The sequence below is a fragment of the Capricornis sumatraensis genome, chromosome 18 (assembly GCF_032405125.1).
Source record: "Capricornis sumatraensis isolate serow.1 chromosome 18, serow.2, whole genome shotgun sequence".
Lineage (NCBI taxonomy): Eukaryota > Metazoa > Chordata > Mammalia > Artiodactyla > Bovidae > Capricornis > Capricornis sumatraensis.
Window position 1 is genome coordinate 28,944,107 of NC_091086.1, and position 6,000 is coordinate 28,950,106.

Genomic DNA, 6,000 nt, shown 5'->3' on the forward strand with positions numbered 1-6,000 from the left:
CTCTGGAGAGAAATGCAGTTCCGCACCCAAAGAAGGTCTACTGTATGAAAAGGACTTCAAAATATGTTGAGGGGGAGAAAAATCGGTGGGAGATGGTATTATGGAAGACAAGTGCTGATTCCAACTGGGAAGGGTGTGCGGATGTAAGGTAGAGGGATTATATAAGCAAACCTTCTTATACTTTGAGTAAATGTTACAAACGAGCAAACAATCTTCTAAGAGATCTTCCGTATTTTCTATTCAAATCTACCAAAAGAAAACGCCAAGACAGGTGTGCTGCCACCGAGCATTACTAAATGCAACTTAAGCGAATGAGGGATATAAAGAGAAAGACGCTCCCTCCAAATCAGAATGTCCAAAGGAAAGGGGCACATTTTCCCCATTCAGAGTAGGAAGGTAAGTGGCCGGGAAGTGGGACAAGAACATTCCTTAAATTCGCCCGAGGGTGAGACTTACCCGGCAGCCACGAGATGTGAGGGTTCCCATTTCCTTGAATTAAGAAAACAGGTTTCTTTCAACACTGAGGGGGTGGAAGGTACTGAGCCCTTCTCGTATACCACGTTAAGAGTGCTTTTCTCCCCAACCAAACCGAGTCCCCTCAGACCTACAGGACTCAGAGGGGCAAGGCTGCGCTCGCCTCGGTCCACAGCCACGGACCTGGAGAGGCGGGCTGAGCGGGTGCGCGGAGAAACAACCAAAGGCCACAACTCGGCCTCGACTCTCTCAACCCTCCGACAGTGGCAGCGGTGCAAAAGGAGGCGGGCGCCTGCGAGAGGCCAGAGCGAGAAAGACCGAGCACGAAAGGCGTCGGACCCATTCCCAGCCTCCGCCAAACAACACCCCCCCTCAACCCGCCCGGGCTAAGCCACCCACCCCCTCCCACAACCGCCACCTCCGCTCCACCCGGACCAAGTCAATACCTAGAGGGGCCTCGCCGCGCCGTCCTTCCCTCTCTGTCCTCGCTCTCCCGCCACCCTCCCCCCGTCCTCGGGCAGCTTCACACCTCACGCCGCCAACGCCGCTCCCGACCCCTCAAACCTCAACGCCGACACGGGTACCCCCTCCCATCCCTAGACCCTGGCGCAGAGCGCAGAGAACGCTATTACCTTCTGCCACACCAGAGGTGCCCCTGGCCTTGGGGTGCCGCTGCGCTCGATCCCGGGAGGAGGTTTTCGGTACTTTGAATAATCCCCTTTTGCCGCTTTTCCCTCCCCCACAACCAGTCTCAGTCCCAAAATGGCGCCGACCCGATCCGCAATGTTCTGGGCCAAGTCTCGCGAGATCGTGGAAGGTGGCGAGGCGGGGAAGAAACTAAAGGGGCTGAGGAGAAGGGAGGGGAAAGGCGGGGCGAGGAGGAGGAGGAGGGAGATAGGGTGTGGAAGAAGCGGTGCGAACGAACCTACTGGGCGGAGCAGCAGGAGGAGCGTCTCCACCAGAGAACCTTCTGGCCTAAGCAACCGCTCACGCCCCGGCCAAAGAAGCCCCGCCCTCTACGTCGAGCGGCTGGGGGAGGGGAAGAGGGCGTGGTTATGCCGAGGGGAGGGGCTTCGAGGAGGTCCCGGAGGCAGGGGCGCGCGGGGGGCGGTGGCTCCGCGTGGTGACGTCAGGAGCAGCTGGAGTCGGGGATTACCCCCTGCTGCTGACGTGAGGATGGTGAACAATCGGGAACGTTCGGTGGAAGGGGGAATTCCCCGCTGCTCCCTGAGGAGCCCCTCCTCCCGCCCTTCCCCCCACCCGCGGCCGCCCGGGAGCCTGGGATGGTGGGGCTGCGGGAGGGCGAGAGGGGAACGCCGATTCGGGAGGCGGCTGCGCCGGCTCGAGTGGCTCGCGCCGCGGCGTCTACCCTGGCTGGATGTTCTGAGGAGCCGCGGCGGGCGCGATGCGCCAGATACCTCGCTCAGGCCTGGGAGTCTGAGAGATCACATGCTCGCCGGTACACAGCCTTGCGCGGGCGGAAGCCGGCGGAGTTGGCGCAGGACTAATCCGGCGCCGTGAAGCAGTGGATCCACTGTCGTTTGCAAATACTAGAGTGTCGATCATAAATAATATACGCGAGGCCAGTGACAGGAGACGAGACACGCTGGTTGGGAACGAAGCCCATATTCTCAGGGATAAAAGTGGCTACTGGATATAACCGTGCTAATTATCGTTTTTCTCTTTATTATATTAAATCTACAGCACGGTAGGATTATTTCAGCGGTGTCTCGGTCCTTCACAGCTCGTAAGAATCGTTATAAAGAATTTTGTAGGCGTTTTCTAATCTCGATACCTTTTTGCCTTGAAACTGAAACGTTGAAACCTGTGGAATCAGCCTTTCAAGGGGTATCACAAGAAAAGTAACCGTATTTCTTTAGGAAATATGTGGGGGAAGGGTGTCTTAACGAGGGAAAAACCAGAGAAGAAAAAATTCTTGGCTCTTCGCCCTCCTCCAAGCCATGAAGATTTCATACACGGAAACTTTATGGTTCTTTTATGTGCATTATGGGGTTCATAGTTTAATGAACTGCTTCTAAAAGCTACCTGAAAGAATGTTTGAATATAAACTCACCGAAAATTACACCTCCCAATCTTTTCGTTTTCGTAGGAGAGATGGACACTTGGCAATTAATAATGCCTCGGTGAGTGCAAAGAAATGAGAATTAACACTTGCTGGATTCCTTGTCTGTGCCAAGTACTTAATTCTTATACTAGTCTCTGAAGTGGTGTTTTCGTCCTTTTGCAGATGAGGAAACTGGTTCAGGTTACACAACATAGAATGTGGGTGCCGCCACTTGGCTATACCAGACTAACTCAAATGTGTTTGGGTCTTAATTCACGTTCTTTACACCACACCACATTGCTTCTATAGAAATAACACGTATTGGGACAAGACCTGCTGCTGCTTCTATTTCTAAGAATGGTGTCAATTCAACAAACAAAAGAAAATATTGACGCTTTGAAAACACGAATTGTACCTTTCATATGGCAAAAGATATAAAGCTGAAAACCCAATAGTGGATGGAGAAACAGTTGTAACATGGATGACGAAAGTGTTAATATTTATATACAGTTGGTTAGTATCCGAAGTATCTAATAATGTTTAATTTACATAATAAATACATTAGGAGCTCTTACAAATTATTAAGGAACAGGCAACCATACTCTTAAAAGGTCAAAGTACATGAAGAAGTACTTCATGTATGTGTCAGTAATTATATGAAAAGATGTTCTACCTCACTAAAAATCAGAAAAAATGAAAATAAAACTAACAGTGACATACTGTACTACATTTCACCTAGCAGACTGGCAAAGATTTAAAAAGAATAAAAACTAGATGAAGGTATAAGGAATAGGCATTTGTGTATCAACAGCTATTCTACATCTGAGAATTTTTATTAGTAAAATAATAGGAAAGGTGTCCAACAATTTATAAAGATATCCATTGATAAATTGCTTATCATTACAACAGCCATTTAAAATGATGATATACTTCTTTGTAAAAAATGATAACATGAAAAGATGTTCAGAGCAGACATTACTGAAAAGTAAGTCAGTTACAGGATTGTCCATTTTCTGTCACCTAGAAAAACTTTACATCAAAAGATTAAGTAAGTCTGACTGAATAGATATCAAAATGTTACCAATGTTTATTTCCAGGTAGAGAATCTTTATACTTGTTAAGGGGCTGTGTTACTTTTCTAATCATTAAAAAACAAGCTAACTGAAAAAAAATACAAGAATCTGTCTTCAACCAGTAATATGGTTTCCATTATTTTATTCATTTAGTGAAATGTAAACAAAGGACTTATTACATAATAGATTATTTTATTAGTTAGCATAACATAATAGTTAGAAAAATGCTTTTTTAACCAAGCACTGTATAAGAAATAAGGGCTTCGCAGGTAACTCAGTGGTAAAGAATCTGCCTGCCTATGCAGGAGATGAAAGTGATCCTTGGGTAAGGAAGATTACCCTGGAGTAGGAAATTTTAACCCATTCTAATACTCTTCCCTGAAAAATTCAATGGACAGAGAGCCTGCCAGGATACAGTCCATGGCATTGCAAAGAGTTGGACACAACTGAGCATGCACATACACTTCACTTTATATAAGAAATAATGATAAATTTGACAACTCTTTCAGTGATTTTATAAATATTAGTCATAAAGAGATTAAGTAACTTCCTTCAAAATAATGTTAGCTCGAGTATACATGATATGTAAATGAAGGTATTCATTTCCAACTTATATGTAACAGTGAAAACCAGAAAACCTAAATGTCTGCCAACCAAGTGTGTGTGAGTGGTCAACTCTTTGCGACCCCAGTGCTCAGTGGTGTCCAACTCTTTGCGACCCCAGGGACTGTAGCCTACCAGGCTCCTTTGTTCATGGGATTTTCTAGGCAAGAATATTGGAGCTGGTTGCCATTTCCTACTTCAGGGTCTCTTCCCAACTCGGGGATGAACCTGCCTCTCTTGCATCTCCTGCACTGGCAGAAGGATTCTTTACTACTGTGCCACCTGGGAAGCCCCTACCAGCCAAGTACTGGTTAAAAAATTAATGTGCATCCATATAGTAGAATATAGCTGTTAAGAATAAGGTAGGCCAATATATGCAAAGGTATTCAATATGTTAAGAGGTAAAAGTATGTGACAAAACAATATATACATATAGTATCAGAATCTTTTTTAAAGTATGTATATTTATATAGCAATAATGAAAGAATAACTTTACTATTCATTAGATCAAGATTTTTTTGTCTTATTCACTTCTGTGCTATTTGAATATACTATTTTATAATAATTTGATGTTTAAAACTTAATTGCCAAAAATCTAAAGCAGTTGGGAAGCAAAATATTTCTGTACGAAACCTTGAATCTTTCCAAACTATATCCAGTGTTCCTTTTCTGTGTTCCCATTATGCAATCCTGTGTTCATATCTATGATTACCCATTTTTACCTCTACCTTGATCCTGGAAAGTGTCTAGGAAATTCCTTATCATCCCTCTACATGTAATTACAATTGCTGATTTCCTTACTTGTCTCTACCACGGAACTCAAAGGTCCCTGAAAGCAGCAATTATGTTTTTCATATTTATTCATAGCAACTAGTATAGTTTTGGCCACAGCATAAGTATTTGTTAACTGCATGGCTTCCCCGCCTTATTCTTTGTTTTTGCCACATACTATTATACTTGTGGGCTTCCCTTATAGCTAATTTGGTAAAGAATCTGCCTGCAATGCAGAAGACCCGGATTAAGTCCCTGCGTTGGGAAGATCCTCTGGAGAAGGAAATTATAACCCACTCCAGTATTCTTTCCTGGAGAATCCCATGGACAGAGGAGCCTTGCAGGCTACAGTCCACGGGGTCACTAGAGTTGGACACGACATAGCGTCTAAACCACCACAATAACAGTTTTTAAGTACAAAAGTTGTACATGCAGAACGTTTGACAGATACAGAAGAGTATAAAGAAAAAAAATTACCTGTAGTCCACGACCCAGAAATAATGGCTCTTAAGCTTTATTAATGTATTCTTTTCAAGGACTTGTTCTTAGTATATCTTTGTATCATCGTATATGTAAAGCTAACCTTTATATCCCTTTTTTATTCCGTATGTTCAAAACTTCCCACATTTAAAAAATTCTTTTGTCTATGGTTCATTTTAAGGATTAGCATAACATTTGATATCTAGTCTTTATGATCTGTTTATTTTAACACAATAAGGATGGCCATTATTTTTGAGCCACTTTTCTAACCTACCTTTCCCTAGAAAAGGTTCCTGCTCCTGTTAAGTTTCACTCAATTCATAAATTTGATTATAAATTATAATTATAAATTTAAATTTACCATGTATTTTCTCCTTTTGATGAGTTTTTCAGTTGTGACAGTGTTCGTCACTCGGTCGTGTCCAACCTTTTGCTATCCCGTGGACTGTAGCCTGCCAGGCTCCTCTATCCATGGAATTCTCCAGGCAAGAATACTGGAGTGGGTTGCCATTTCCTCCTCCAGGGGATCTTCCT

The 6,000-nt window shown here is 44.1% G+C and overlaps 1 protein-coding gene across 2 annotated transcripts in view; it reads right to left on the reverse strand.

The window, feature by feature from the left end:
• The window catches only part of GPBP1 (GC-rich promoter binding protein 1), a 70,170-nt gene extending 68,938 nt beyond the window's left edge, over nucleotides 1–1,232 (reverse strand). For both annotated transcript variants that reach the window (XM_068990466.1, XM_068990465.1), the window contains exon 1: nucleotides 1,107–1,232. The gene's annotated coding sequence lies outside the window, so the exon portion shown is untranslated. The remainder of the gene's footprint in view (nucleotides 1–1,106) is intronic.
• Between the last annotated feature and the right edge of the window lie 4,768 nt (nucleotides 1,233–6,000).